At 37.9% G+C, this 14,950-nt stretch overlaps 1 protein-coding gene across 3 annotated transcripts in view; it reads left to right on the top strand.

The window, feature by feature from the left end:
• Positions 1-14,950, top strand: part of FAM13C (family with sequence similarity 13 member C) — a 177,950-nt gene that overhangs the window by 70,913 nt on the left and 92,087 nt on the right. The gene's annotated exons all lie outside the window — the stretch shown is intronic.

Raw genomic sequence — 14,950 nt, 5'->3', positions numbered from 1 at the left:
TTGATACTGTAACAAGTGACCACAAATTTGTGGCTTAAAACAACACACATTGACAAAATCTTACAGTTCAGTAGATGTCCAACATGAATCTCCTTGGGCTAAAATAAAGGTGTCGGTAGGCATGCATTCCTCTCTGGAGTCTCTAGGGGAGAATCCATCTATTTCCTTGCCTTTTCCCATTTCCAGAGGATGCCTACATTGCTTGGCTTGTGCGCCTTCTTCCACTGCAAAGCTAGCAACATTGCATCTCGGAGCATTCTTCCATACATCTCTCTTTGACCATGCCCAGGGAAGATTTTCTGATTTAAAAGATTCATGGGAGGGGCGCCTGGGTGGCGCAGTCGGTTAAGCGTCCGACTTCAGCCAGGTCACGATCTCGCCGTCCGTGAGTTCGAGCCCCGCGTCAGGCTCTGGGCTGACGGCTCGGAGCCTGGAGCCTGTTTCCGATTCTGTGTCTCCCTCTCTCTCTGCCCCTCCCCCGTTCATGCTCTGTCTCTCTCTGTCCCAAAAATAAAAAAAAAAAAAAAAGTTGAAAAAAAATTAAAAAAAAAAAAGATTCATGGGATTAGATTGGACTGATTTAGATAACCCACAATAATCTCCCTATCTCAAGGTCCTTAACTTAATCATATCTACTGAATCCCTTTTATCACGTAAGAGTGACATGTGGAGTGGGACAAAAAATGAGGACGTGGGCACCTTGGTGTGTGTGTGCACTCCATTATTCTGCCTACTACATAAAAGTTGTTTTCCAGGGAAGATCTCTAAAGCAATTATCAGAATCTTATGTCACTCATGACCCCAAAAAGTTTAGAAACACTATCCTAACCACTTCCAACCTTCCATTTTGCATATTCTTCCACAGAGCCAACCTCAGATACTGATTTAGCCCCCTCTGTCCTCTTTCACTGCATCCATCCTCATTTTTGCCATGTCTTTGCTGTCCCTATATTATATTCCTTGTACAGTGCCCCACAGCAGAGATCCGTGGTATATCTAAAGTGTGGAGATACATTTGGCTTACAGAATGTTTTAAAATATTTTGATTCAGTATTTAAAAATCCTAAGGTTTTGGGGTGCCTCACTGGGTCAAGTGTCTGATTCTTGATTTCGGCTCAAGTCATGATCTCATGGTTAGAGAAATTGACCCCTGTGTCAAGTGCAGAGCCTGCTTGGGATTCTCTCTCTCTCTCTCTCTGACCCTTTCCCGCTTCGGTCTCTCTCTCTCTGTCTCTCAAAATAAACAAACTTAAAATCACCATGTTTATAGATTTTGGAGATTCTTTTTGAAAATCTGGAGATGGGATACCCAGGGCCCTACAAGGCAACAGTTAGCAGGAGCTGAGGAGCAGCCATCCATTTTTCCACAACTCCTACCCAGATCTGCCAACTTATTTATGCTCTTTGCCTGACTCATACGGGCATTTGATTTATAATGCTTACTTCAATCATTTTCTTCCCAGCAACTACTCATCCTGGGTACTCTAGGTGCTCAGAGCTAAGCCTTGATAAGGTGATGTCTGATAATGTCTTTTGCCTCCTTTCCAAGATGATGTATTTATATTTTAACTTGGATTTCCATTGCATCTGAGTGGAGGGGTTGCATATTACCCTACTCTGACACACTCTTCAGTACCTGGAGCTTTTCAAAACATATAAAGTTATAGAACTGCATTTAGTTAGAGCAAGAATGAAGCCTTAATAATCATTTAATACAACCCTCTCATTTTCTAGTGTGACACCCAGTGAGGCTGTTATTTGCTTAAGCCCTTGCTCCCTTTATAACAGAATGAAGACAAATGCCATCAATCTGTTCAGAGCAGTAACTTGATGAATATTCATTAGTTTGATTGATTTTTTTATATAGCTACAGCCAGTGCCAATCCTGTGAACCCTCGGATATGACAAAGGAGGATTTATCAATGTAACAGAATACTAATGAAGCTGGGGATTTCTTACCCAGCTAAGTAAATTTACTTTTGAGAGTGATTAATTCACTTGTGTTTAAAATATTGTATTAAAATTTATGACAGCATTAAACCTTTAATGTTGTTAAGACCTTGTCTGTATAAACAGGAACTATTCTGTAGCATTGTGTTACTACTAATTAAGTTGGTGGTTGCATTCGTAAATTGGAGTTCATTAGCCTTTTCGTTTGGAAGTCCCCAGTTAGAGGGGATTGAAGATTGGAGTATTAGCAAAAATAATGGCCTTTGATGGCTTTGACTATTTTTGTGACATTCCAGAAAAAAGAAAAAGGGTTGTTGCTTTATGGAAAGAGGAAGTTTTGTTGGCAGCAACTTTTCCATGAGGGATAAATCCTTTCAGGTTTTGTTTTTGAGATAGACAACTTGTGTGTGTTTTAATAGCTAATTGTTTCTTATTTAAGTGTTTTTCATAGAAGTAAGCAGAGTCTTAAGGAGCTCTTCTAAAAAGAGAAAGAATGAGTAAGAGAATGAGCACCCAGAGATTTTTAATAACATAGTATACAAGAACTGCCTTCTTGGACTGTACCAGAGCAGGAGCATTACATGTTGCCAGCATGTTCTTATTAGTATGCTCTTAAGATTTCTTTTTTCTTTCTTTCTTTCTTTCTTTCTTTCTTTCTTTCTTTTCTTTCTTTCTTAACAGGGCAGGGGGAGAACAAATGAGGTATAGAACAAAAAAAATTAGTTGGTCTTGATAGTGTTTTGAGACTACCTGCTATATGGTTGAGTGACAAGTGGGTTCTGGAATAGCTTATTTTGCCTATATTGCATAGGAAGGGGGCCATATAGTTAGGGCTGTTTTTCATCCCCCGATCCTGCCTCCATCCTGATGGGCTCAGAAACAATTTGGTAGAATGGAAAGAACATTCAAATTAAGAAATGCAGTCTTGTATTATGTCTCTCAGGTGACCTTGGTCACTTCATGCAAATCCCTCAGTCCCCTTGTCTAACACGAGTCTGGGTCAGATGACTTCTTAGTTCCCTTCTGGCTCTAACACTAAAAATGCTCAACATTCTAGATATTTAAAGGATTGGAGTGGAAAGATTGTAGCTTAATAAAACAATCTCTTTCAGTCACAGATAAAAATAATTCCTCCTCCCTGCTGTAGAGCACAAAAAGTATCCTACACTAAATCACCAAATCCTTGAACTGATTGACATCATAGAGCCCACACTTGATTATTCTGGGAATGAAACACTCCTTTTTTAAAATTATTATTATTATTTTTTGTGACTGCCCTTGGTTACTTTATAAATTGTTAGCACTTTCACTGGACAATGATTAGGAATAAAGATAAAAGGGAAACTCAGAGACATTCTTTCATTAAAAATAATAATAAATGAAATATGGTTATATTGGAAAATATAAAAAATTCCAAAGAAATAAAAATTTCTCATAATCTTACCACCCCAATATAACCATGGTTACCAGTGTGGTGTATGTTTTTATATTGTTGCAATTTTTTTTTTTTAGTTTTTATTTTAATTCCAGTTAGTAAACATACAGTGTTATATTAGTTTCAGGTGTACAATATAGTAATTCAATACTTCCATGCATCGCCAGTGCTCACCACAAGTGCACTCCTCGTATTGTTATTATTTTAATATGGTATAAAAAATTGTGTATAAAAGGGACTTCCTAATACATTCAAGTTGACTTAATTTTAAACAGACTCCAGAGTATAAAGCTAGGCCAGAATGCATTCTGACTATATAATCTTAAAGATTATAAATATAAAGATATAGATATATGAATATAAATATAGATATATAAGTATAAATAAAAATATAAATCTAAGATTATAAATATGAAATGGGGTAATTATCACCAAGCTCAGCTTCATTTATGGCTAAGGTGATCAAATTTAATTTTTCATCAAAATAATACAAATTTCTATAAGAAACATGTTTTATAAACTTTGGTATCATTATAGCCTATAGTGTTAGAAATAATATTTCTAGGAGATGGAACAAAAAATTTGTCCTTAATATCTCAACATCTTGTAAATCTTCTTGGCCTAACCTGGACTAGACTTAAGAGACAAATTTCAATAGTGATTATAGAAGACAGAGTGTGCATATAAACTTAAATTTAATTTAAAACTGACCAGCTGGTTAGGCGTTCAGTGTCCCTGAGACCATGGGAATGAGGTTATTCCTTTGTTGTTGTTGTTTTAATTCAAGTTAATATTCAGTGTAGTCTTGGCTTCAGGAGTAGAACCCAGTGATTTATCTCTTACATATGACACCCAGTGCTCATCCCAACAAGTGCTGTCCTTAATGCCCATCACCACCACCCCCCCACCTCCCCTCCAGCCACCCTGTTTGTTCTCTGTATTTAAGGGTCTCCTATTCTTTAACTTACTCTTTATCTTCCCAATGAGGCAATGGTTGCTCTGGTGCTTAAGGGTTATTCCTTTTTTTTTTTTTTTTCAATATATGAAGTTTATTGTCAAATTGGTTACCATACAACACCCAGTGCTCATCCCAAAAGGTGCCCTCCTCAATACCCATCACCCCCCCACCCCCCATCAACCCTCAGTTTGTTCTCGGTTTTTAACAGTCTCCTATGCTTTGGCTCTCTCCCACTCTAACCTCTTTTTTTTTTCCTTCCCTTCCCCCATGGGTGCACTTGTACCCCAATGTTTATAGCAGCACTCTCAACAATAGCCAAATTATGGAAAGAGCCTAAATGTCCATCAACTGATGAATGGATAAAGAAATTGTGGTTTATATACACAATGCAATACTACGTGGCAATGAGAAAGAATAAAATATGGCCTTTTGTAGCAACATGGATGGAACTGGAGAGTGTGATGCTAAGTGAAATAAGCCATACAGAGAAAGACAGATACCATATGGTTTCACTCTTATGTGGATCCTGAGAAACTTACAGAAACCCATGGGGGTTATTCCTTTTTAAGACTAAAGTTAAAAAAAAAGACTAATGTTCAATGTTAAACACACACACAAACACATCCACATCCACATCCACTCACATCTATATAGTGACATATACAGTTTCCACCCACCCTTCCTATTTTTCTTTTATTCTTAACCAATTTAATTTGTATATATAAATTTTTTTCATATGTATGAAATCTTAGGCATTTCTGTGTAGCTTGTTTGTCCTACTTAATATTGTTTTTTTCCATATCATAGTGACTATGAAATATACCATAATTTTTGTAACTCCAAATCGGTATGTATTTTGGTTACTTCTGGAATTCATATTTGTAGATATTGCTGTAGTAAGAATTTCTTAAAATATTTTTATGTACTTCCATTTCAGTTTCCTTGGTTTGTGCTTAAGGGTAAAGCTGTCCAGACATGGGATTTAAAATGATAAACCAAAAAGATGTGGCATATAAATTTTTCAGTTATCTGATCATGAAAGAAGATAGGAATAAAATGGATAATTGATAATTTTGAGAGAATTAGAAAGTCATGTGGCTGGATTTCTGTATATGGCAGCATCTTAGGATACTGGGTCTAAGTGGAACATTTGAGACAGTTCAGTCCAATCCCCTCTCCATACTTGTGTATTCTAGATATTTCTATTTAACCCACTAGCCCTTACAGTTTTTTAGCTCAGATTGTTCTTAGGGCAAAATGCCTCTGACTCTAACATTCCCAAAAGACATTTGGAAGGCATGCCAGGTGTGGAACAACTCTTTGATGTGTGAAACTACCCTGCTCATCTCAGGGCTCTAGTATCTTTGGTTGTAGCCTACAGAACGTCAGCAGGGACCCCCGGCCTTTGCACCAATCACAAATAGCCTCTAAATTTCCTAAATGCTTTCTAGAGAGCATACCACCACCTCCAAGAGAAATGCCAAAATTCATGATGGATATTTAAAACTATGTTTTATGAGAGTCTTTTATACATGGAGAAAAAAAGCAACTACATAACAGAATTATAAGTTTATCTTATTTTTGCTTAACATATAATTATATACAGAAATATACACTGGAAAGATAAATCATTTTATTGGTGGTTATTTTCAGATGGAATGGCTGTGGGTGATTTTTAAAATATTCATTTCACTTTCCAAATTTTCCCCCATTGGGTTCCTCTTAAGTTTGTAGCAGGGAAAATTATTTATACATGAAAAAAAAGCAGTATCAACTGTTCAAGATATAGAACCAAAAATAAATTTACTACAATTGCTGCAATCATCAATTTGCACAAATGCAAATCATCATTTATGTTCTGTTTCTTTGAACTGCTGCATATCAGTTTGAGGTAGAGAAGAATATTAGGAAAGTATAGAAGAGAATGGATTTTTAAAAATTATTTTTGACTAGAAGAAACCTAAAAGGCATTTTCAGTGGTATCTGTGGCTTTTATGGTTTGAGTCAGTTGGGATCAGAAAGCAAATATTAAAGATGATTTTTATAGGGTCAGATGACACTTAAAATCAGAATTTGTATCCTAGACACCTCTTCATTTGAGTGTTTTATTCTGTATGTAAAAGTTGAAGAAAGTCTGTTTTTATATCCCTTAAGCAGAGCAAGCCTTTCAGAGGTCCACTAGCATAGAGTTCTAATCAAGAGAATTCCTATGACTGTAGATGCCAGGGGCAAAGGAAATACCAGGGCCCATTCAAATGGCAATGGGGTCCAAGAGGTGAAACTTGAGAAGGTGGAAGCAGGAATAAGGCCAAATTTCAGGAGATTTTTTAACAATGCCTTGAATTTAATACCCATACAAGAAAACAACTTTGGCCACACTTGAGCCTATTGAATAAATCTAGACACACAAAATAGAGTCCTTGGGATTTGCATGTGAAGGGCTAGTTCCCTGGGAAGGTTGTTTGTCAGAAGTGGATTTGAGGTAAAAAGTGCTGAGAAGATAAAATCACCACACTGTTGGAATGACTTGTGGGGAGGGGCATGAGAAGAACTTGGAACTGAAAGAAGAAGACAATTAAGAACCAAGGTAACTGCCAAAAAATTTTATGTGCCTTGTCAAACTTGAATGAGATTAAAGCATGCAAGAACCAGGCTCCTCTGACTTGTCTTTCTGATCATTAACTCACCCTTGCCTCTCAGAGTAGCACTGATCCAGGTCCTGGATTCCAGATTATTTGCCAATCCAAACCTGCCAAATCTAGGTTCTTTGCCAAGACCACATTAGTAAGGAAAGGTTAGTGTTGCATGTGTGTATGGAATTTGTTGTTTGCTTTAAAATGGAATGATACCGAGAATCCTAACTAGTGTAAGTACTCAGAATAGCGGTGTGGAGGTGCTGGCTTATTCAAGTCATAGACAAAGGGCCAAACGGCTGGAGAAGTTGAATTGTAGAGGGAATATATCAGATGGCACCGGAAACGCTGGCAGTGCTCAGACTGCACAGGGCCTTGAAGCCAGGGTATGAATCTCAGATTTTGTTGAAGTGCAAAAGGAAGCCATTTGAGGTTATAACCAGGAGAATGACATGCTCAGATTTCCATCTTTAAAAGACCACTCTAGGTAGTGCGTGATATGGGGAAGCAAGGAGACATATTGGAGGCAATGCATCATCCACGTGGGAGGTGATGGTGGCAGTGAAGATGGAAGAGGGAAGAGTAGAGGTGAATATTAGAGACTCATAACTTCTTGTTTTTGGAAGAGAAGGAAAATCTTTAATAGGGAACAGTTAGGATTTAGGCTTGTTTAATATTAATGCTTATGTAAGTCCTCTGTGTCATTTCTTAAGTTCTTTTGTTCCTAGCACTATCTTGATTCATAATTTAAAAGATAGAATGTTGGAAAGCCAAGTATCAGATGTAATATCACCATGCCTAGAGCAATGAAAATTTAATATTCATCAAATATTTACCTGTCATTCAAATTAGCCACCCTCCCCCACCATTATTTGTGATCTCCTGTCCCCTTCACTGTATCTGTCCCTAGACTAAATCTTCATTTGGATGATTTTTTTTTCTGTCTCTGACTCGGAAATACAGGTATCGTGTTTACTTTGTAATGTTGCTCACTTGCTTACATTAGATTCCTTCAGAAAGCAGAGTCTTATAGGAAGGCTTGGGTAGAGGGAGGTGATAGGAAGTGGGGGAGGAGGGAGAGCTGACAGCATGTGTGTAACTAAGGTTACTACTCTTGGCAACTGGAGATTAGCTCCCTGAGGACTCTCTGAGGAACTTGTAAATACATCTGAGGATGTATCCCTTTGAAATTTTGGGGCTGAAGTGTATATTCACATGCTCCCCTCTTTGCTGGCAGAGGGTTGTCCCCAGAGGAGTAACTCCCCCACACTTCTAGGCTACGGAAGTAAGCTCTGCCTCACAAAATCTTGAGGCAGAAAAGTAAAGCGACTTGGCAGGTGCTTAAAGGGAGATAATTTGAGTGAGCAGAACTGTCCATGGAGCTAACACATCTGCTATGACCACTGTGCCTCTTGGGCAGACCACTGCCTGGCACAGGAAGCAGATGTCTCATAAATACTTACTAAGTGAATGGAATAAATGAGATGATGGAAGGAAGTGCTTTGTATACAGCTCAGCAGACCAGGTGCTGCTATCAATAATAATGTATTAGGATCTGTGCTCCCAATGGATCCCTTGTCCTCAATCCCTTCCCAAACTCTTCTTTTTGATTCATAGGGGTCTTTGACCACACCCATGCTACTCTACCTCCTTTCTTCTCTCAGTACTGATGCTGGCCTATGGGCTTGACTCACACCTCACACATTTTTTGGACATTGGTATGGTTCTGACTGTTTCTGGGCTCTGTTCCAGCCCACCAAGGTGAGGAGCGGTATCTATTCCAGTGCAGCTGGGCTGCCTTGTTTTCAGTATTTTTCTTAGAGTCTCTTCAGGGACATGATTCTTCCTTTTTTGGAATGTGTCCCCTGGGAGCCCAGGCCAGAAATACCCAGAGCACTCCTGTACTCACAGAAGTCCTTCACCTGTGCTCTTCAGCCACTGGTATCCTCCCATTACCTGGACCTTTAGGATAATGTTTCCCAACTAGGAATGCCCTGGAGTGCTTGTTAAATACATATTACCAGTGCATTCCTTTGGGAATTCAGCTTCAGTAAATGTGGGGCCTAGGAATCTGTTTTTAATAATACTGATTGATAGTAATCCTCAGAGAAGTATGAAAGGGAGTGGAGATTGGGTTCTAATAATTAGTGCCAAGGCATATTATTAAAATCAGCATTCTGCCTTTAACCATGACCTCCTTCTCCCCTCTACGGGAATTTATTTACATGGACAAGTACATACATGGTTTGAAAAGTCAGTTCATAAAGATCTACTGACTACCAGTTCTGTTTTCTGTCAGTGGTCTCTTGGGGGTCATTTAAGATTCAGTGCCTTGGTTTCTTTACCTTTGAAGATAGCTGCCCAGTACGTAACCTCAGTCCTTTGGCACAGAAATTTGGTTAAAAGAAAACACCAATAAGAGAATGTCTTTAATATAGCTTAGACTCCCTAGAGAAAGGAATTTTACATTTACTGGTATTGAAGATTGTTATTGTTGCTAATAATACTACTGGAATTTATTGGCATCTTGTCTGTGTCTGCGTATAGAGCTATTGTTTATACATAAAGAATGTTTTGCTCAGATGGTTGTCCTCTTGGGATATACCTTTTGTTTTTAAAAGAGTTTCAGGAAACAACAGTCATACAGCTAGCCAGTAGTCATCCGGGTATACATTAGTGTATCCCATGTTGCTTTCTGAACAGAGGCTCAATTTAATGCAGTGGAATATCTTGAACTCTTAAAAGTGATCCAAAGTTCAGCTTGGTTCAGACTTAAGGTTCTGATTCTATATGAAGCATTCTGAAAAGTGTACTGGCTGCTCTCCTTTTACTCTTTCTGCCCGGGTTTTCTAAATGTGGATTAGAACACCACTTGCTAATCTTCAGCAGGTCTCCCTAGGGAAGAAATGTAACTGTTTGTAGGAATGAGAGTCATCCTATCCTGCCAGTCCTGCTAGAAAATTACAGGTGGGGAAAAAGCATGTGTTTTCTCATAATTATTGTACATACTTGGGAATATACCAGAATTGGCAGCTGTCCATAACCCTAGGATGAATACTTTATTAACAAACATCGAGTGCCTACTATGTGCCAAATGTCAGGATTAGCCCTAGAGATAAAAATAACAAGCAAGACTCACAAGGTCCCTGCTCTATAGAGTGTTCCATCATGGAAGAGACAATCAGATAATTATAGAAATACACAATTAGGGACTATGCTATGGAGCAGATGTAGATCAGAATACAGGAAGAACATATAAAAGGGAGACCTGATTATGAGCTACCTTGTGTCTATAGGATGAATGTGTTAATTAGGAAAGAGAATGGAGAGGGAACAGCATTATGGGCACAGGAAAAGCACATACGAAGGCCTGAGGTGAAATGGAACATGGTGCATCCAAAGAACTGAAAAAGTGTCAGTGTAGTAGTAGCAGAGAGTGAGAATGGTATGAATTGAAGTTGAAGAGACTAACAGGTGATAAATCCTTCACAGTGTCCTAGGATACTTTAAGAATTTTGGTCTTTATTTTAAGTGTCATGCGGAGAAGGGAAATGATAAGGTGGTTGTGTAGAAAATGGTTTGTGGGAGTAGAGGGGAAATAGGGAGACCATGGTGGTAGTCCAAAAGACAGATTATAGTCGTTTGACCTGAAGTAGTAGTGATGGAGGTGGAGGGGAAGAGGACAGATGCAGAAGTTATTTGTGATAAGAAATTGAAGGACTTCATAATACAGTGGCTATGGGGCTTGAAGGAGAGGAAAGTGTCAGGATAACTCTCAGATGTCTTCCATGAGGAAGACATTGGATAGAGGGAGAAGATTTTCACTGAGATAGGGAATACTTTCATCTGCTAATTTAATTATAGATAATTGAAAGGTTGATATAAAAATTCTATGCTAAGATATTGCTTCTTCACAAATTATCACATCTGGGGCTTGACACTACCCTTAGGCCAAGAAAAATATCTTAATGCTTTGTTTATTTTGCTATTTTGAATTCCAGTGCACATTCTGAGGGAAAACCACTGCAGGATGACCATATAGATTGACTCAGCACATGCTTTAATTTCCCAGCAATGTGGAAACACCAAAATTTTAAAAATTTGCACTTCAGTAGGTTATCCATAATTTTGCAGTGACCAAAACTGGATGCAGTTCCATCCAGGAAGAAGCACTTCTAATATCAGCACATAATTAGGTTTTATATTTCTCTGTTAGAAGTGCTTTTAATTCAAAATATATAATGGTGGCAATGATGATAGTGGCAGTGTTGGTGGTCATGGTGATGACAATAGTGGTGATGGTTGTAGTGGCAGTGACAACAATGGTGGTGATGACACTGGTGATGGAGGTGGTAATGACAGTGGCAGTGGCAGTGATGGTGGTGGTGGTGGCAGATACAATAGTGGTCATGGGCGATGGTGGTGGTGGTGATGATGGCAGCAGTGGTGGTTACAATGATGATGGCAGCAGTGGTGGTGACCTTGGTGGTGGTGATGATGGATGTGGCAGTGATGACAGGGACTATGGCAATGATGCCAATGGTGGTGACAGTACAGTAGTGATTGTGGTGATGGTGGTGGTGGTGACAATGACACACTGGTGTGACACATTGTTGTCACAATGGTGGTGATGGTGACAGTGATCATGGTGGTGGTGACAATGACAGTGATGGTAGTGGTAGTAATGCTCAGAAGCAGGACACTCCCATCAGTGCTGAGGGCCATAATCATGCTTTGAGGAGTCCAATCTGCATTTCCTGTTGCTTCGACCACAGAGCAGGGCAGAGTGCTCTGACTGGCCTTCTCATCACTGACCTCTCCAAAAGCATGCACTGGGTAGAGATTTGCTTGATTCCTTTCCTGTTATTATTTTGGGTGAAGAGAAGCAAGAGAATTGGAGGGAATGTTTCAGTGTGACCCAGTGTTCGTATTTAGGTTAGCTTCCAGGAAGATTTACAAATGGTTCAAGCAATATCTTCAAATACCTTTAAAAAAAGGGGAACTTGAAACACCTAGCTACTGTTCCAGTTCTCTTTTCATTGCTAAACTTCTCTAGTGAGAAACTTTCATTTCTGTTTCCTCTTCTGCCATGAAGTTTATCTTGTTCAATTCCACTGGCCTTTTGTTTCTCTGCTTTCATTCTCATTATCTCCAGATGACTGAGATTTTCTAGCAGTGTGAGGTTAGGCAATCCATATGCATGCCCTGTTCTCCTTGCCTTGCTTTCTTTTTCTCCATAATACTCAGCATCTGGTGCACCATAGCTCACTTGTTTATATCTGTAGGTTCTTTCTCCTTGTATGAAAATTACAAGTTCCATGAGGGCAGAGACTTTGCTTTACTGTTTTATTCCAAAAATCTGCAGTCGTACCTGGCACATAGTTGGAGGTTCATAAATAGTAGTTTAATGAATGTATAAAGTTGTTTAACTTCCCTGTTTCCTGTTAAGCCAAGTGATATAGTAATGCTAATCTCATATAATCACTATGAAGATTAAATGAAATAATGTAAGTAAAGTACCTGGCGTTCCCAGCCTGGCATAGTAATGGCTGGCAATTTGTTAGATGGTTCTTGACACCTTTTTTTTCTTATAGCTTCTTTTTCTTTAATATTTAAAATTATATACTAAGCTTCTTAACTCCTAGTGATGGATCTATACTTTCTTTCATTTGTCTACCAACTGACCAGTTTCAGAGACCTACCCAGTGGACCTGAGTAAGGAAGTCCCAGGTTTTGTCCCTTTCAGTTTGCTTATTCACAAGACTTGGATCATTGTTAATAAAATATACCATTAATTATCATCATTTATAATTCGATTATGGTATTTTTCGTATACGATTCTAGAATCCATGTGTTATTTTTAATATGCCTAGCAGTAGTATCATGAATTATCCTATGAGGTAGCTGTCATTATCCTCACTTTACAGTTGAGGAAACTGAGGCTTAGAGAGATTGATATCTTACCTATGGGTACACACACCTAGTAAGTGGTGGATGAAGAACTCATTCTTAGATCAGCTTCCTTCTGTTTCTTCCCTTACCCACCCATCTGAAGGACAGGTACTGAGTGTATGCCATGCTAGGCATAATGCTAGGCTCTGGCCACACTGATGCTAGACTCTGGCCACACAACAGGGAAAATATCAAGGCAGGACTTGTGACCACAACACATCACTGTTACCATCACCACCACACCTCTGCTGAACACACTGTAGAGTTCCAATTCTAGGTTGAGCCCTACTCAGGGATTACTTCTCTATTTCAGACTTGCTTCAAGCTGAAAATATCTAAATCTAAACTCATGAATTGCCTCCCTTTCTGCCAACTGCTTAATCTTCCCACCAAAATTAAATATTTCTTTACCTCCATTATAAAAACCACTTGTCATCTTTCTAGTCACATGTCTCAAAACTTGGGAGTAATTTTGATTATCCTATCTCTTTTATTCCATACTTTAAATACATACCCAAGACTTCTTGATTGTTTTTATCCTTGAAAATATCTCTCTAGTTTCTACCTCCCCAGTTCCTTTCTACCATTCTAATATCAGCCTCTATGGCCTGATCCCTGACTTACTGAAATTAGCTTCAAGACTTGGTGTTAGCTTTATCCTCTGCTTCAGATTCCACTAAATCATAAGCCTCCTAAAGGCCTAGAGTCTTATTAACTCTTACCTCCCCAATACTATACCAGGCACATAGGAAACATTCAGATGGCTATTGAATTAAAGGACGCTTGATGCTTAGACCACAGTTTTCAAAATTGATCTTGAGGTTTATTTGGAGATTTTAAGTAGTTTTCCTGGAAGATCATGTGAGTGTAGTACAAATAGTCTGTACTCTGTATCTTAGTAATACATATTTTTAACAAAGTCTATTTCTGCTTTTTCCATTAATATATGCTATCTTTGTATTTGTTTTAAATTCCTAGACAAATTTGTGTTTAAAATATAAAGTAGTAAATATTTTTTTTCATTAAAGGATATCACTCTTCCATTTTTCTGGTGCTATTATAACTCTATAGAAATGCAATTTGAGAACCACAAAGAATTACAAAGAAATTATGAACCACTAAAAATTTTAGATGTTACTGGATTGGACAGGTTAATTTCTATCCTCAAGAGGGTTTCCCCCATTTGGAGTAGAGCAATTGAGTATTTTCTGAATCCCTAAAATTACTGTGTTTTCAGATCAGGAAATTGATGAGGATAGGATGGGTGTGCCAGCAGTGTTCTTCCTCACTTTGTTTTCTCACTGAGTGAACTTTCCCTGAGCTCATTGTTGGACCATTAACCTTCTTTCACACTCAGGAGATACATCCTCATTTGTGGTGTAGTAGACATCAGTGCATCTTATATGATTTTGTTTTTTCATATCCTTACTTTTCTTATTTTAAGTAAATTGTTTGCACAGTTAGCAATGCCTTTGGACTGAATAAATTTTGTAATCTTAATATTTTGAAGAAATTATGCTTGTGGCATTTTTAAATGTGCATCATGACTTAAAGAAATCATTAATCTTATTGACCATTCAAAGGTCATGTATGCTTTCTTCAGGACTCAAATTGAAGTAGAATAATAACTATAAATAATTATGTCCCCAAATAAAGCTTTTTATAAATGACTTAATGGTGACTAAATATTTTATTAAGAGAGCAGGACTTTTTATAAGGATATTAACTATAATTTAATATGCTTATTATATGATATCATGCAAATTGTTGTAGAAAAACTTGAATGTTATGTAACAAATACTATTGGATTATAACATTTGACAAATCATGATTTGGAATTTAGCATCGGTCAGTAGTGAAGTTTTGCTTTTTTATATTTAAACTAAAAAAAATGATTCAGAGTAGATTTGCCTTATTTTATTAGAAACTATGTAGTGGCAAAACCTAGCTTCACAATGTTACCCAGAAATTGCTATGTTTTTTGTGTTAGTAAAAAGACAGCATGAAATTTTCAAATACTGT

Source organism: Neofelis nebulosa, chromosome 13 (genome assembly GCF_028018385.1).
Source record: "Neofelis nebulosa isolate mNeoNeb1 chromosome 13, mNeoNeb1.pri, whole genome shotgun sequence".
Taxonomy (NCBI): domain Eukaryota; kingdom Metazoa; phylum Chordata; class Mammalia; order Carnivora; family Felidae; genus Neofelis; species Neofelis nebulosa.
The sequence above is the reverse complement of the archived record's forward strand: the minus strand, read 5'-3'. Positions and strand labels throughout refer to the sequence as shown.